Source organism: Trichechus manatus, unplaced genomic scaffold, assembly GCF_000243295.1.
Source record: "Trichechus manatus latirostris isolate Lorelei unplaced genomic scaffold, TriManLat1.0 scaffold00027, whole genome shotgun sequence".
Taxonomy (NCBI): Eukaryota; Metazoa; Chordata; class Mammalia; order Sirenia; family Trichechidae; genus Trichechus; species Trichechus manatus.
Genome location: NW_004443963.1, coordinates 224646 through 225809, shown reverse-complemented (window position 1 = coordinate 225809; position 1164 = coordinate 224646). Strand labels below are relative to the sequence as shown.

The 1164-nt window shown below is 33.8% G+C and overlaps 1 protein-coding gene across 1 annotated transcript in view; it reads left to right on the top strand.

Moving 5' to 3' along the window:
* Positions 1 to 1164, top strand: part of LOC101357705 (ankyrin repeat and sterile alpha motif domain-containing protein 1B) — a gene marked incomplete at its 3' end in the record, with an annotated part of 440450 nt that overhangs the window by 217360 nt on the left and 221926 nt on the right. The window lies entirely within an intron of this gene.

The following is a 1164-nucleotide window of genomic DNA, read 5'->3' as shown; positions in this document are numbered from 1 at the left end:
GCAATTACCATTAATTTACATGGGAAAAATTTTGAGTGTTCCCAGACCCCAAAAATAACCTACCAAATCGTACTGAATAACACATAAAACCTAAAATAACACTAACAAAGCTATGGCGGCTTGATGCTGTGATGCTAAGTGTAATTCCTGTGGAAGAAGCTTGGTGACTCCACTGTCGTTGCTTGGGGTGCATGCTGCCCTTTAAGGGCTGGCTGCAAAACGAACACCTTAACGATATTTCTGCTTTTCGCCTTTTTTCATAAAAGTGAAAATCGTCTTCAGATTTCTGTCAGTTGGCGAAAATAGATACTAGTGTTGGTCTTTTGTAAAAGCATGGTGGTGTAAAGCAAACTTTTGAAAAGTGGGGGATATCTGTATATGCCATTAGTAAATAATTTTTGAGCAAATAATCCCAAATGTGTTTGCTTATAAATTACATGTATCTACTACTATTCTAATAGTAAATGATGTAAGTTGTAAGACATATACTATAAAAGAAATTCAACGTGGGCAAGGTAAAGAATAAATGTAAAATAAAAGCAGTATTTTCTCTGATAGTTTTTCTCTTGTGTACCCGGAGGTCTGCACACACTGCTTAGAGACCGTGGTTCTAGCTTAGAGTTTTCAGGAAATGATGGTAGAGGCTTTTGGCATTGAGGGGGTGACATAATTTGGGGAAAAGATAGTCAAGTGCATTTTTCTTTTTTTTGGTACTGTTTTGTGATAGTATTGAGAAAAATTAATGCTTACAAATTAAATTTAAGTTCTTGAAATTTGAGCTCACACTCTCAAGCAACCACTCTTAGATCCTTGTGACAAATCTTTATATCTGAGTTCTTTGAAAATATTGTCAAGTAAAACATTAAAGATTATGTGAAGCTGAAAAGCAGAAGTTATATGTGAGTAAGAGCAAGTAATTCTATTTATTTGGAATAATAGAGGTTATGAAGGGGAACGATAAAAGATAAGATTGAAAAGGTCAGGTCATGGATGATTTCAAATGTCAGGCTAAGAATTTTGGTATTTATTTTTAGAAAATGATAAAAATTCAGAGGATTTTGGGAAGATAAAAGATATCATTGGAATTGGGCTTTCAGAAGATTAATCTGATAGAAACTTGTTCTTGAACATTTAAAAAGCAATATACAGCCTGTACATTATTTG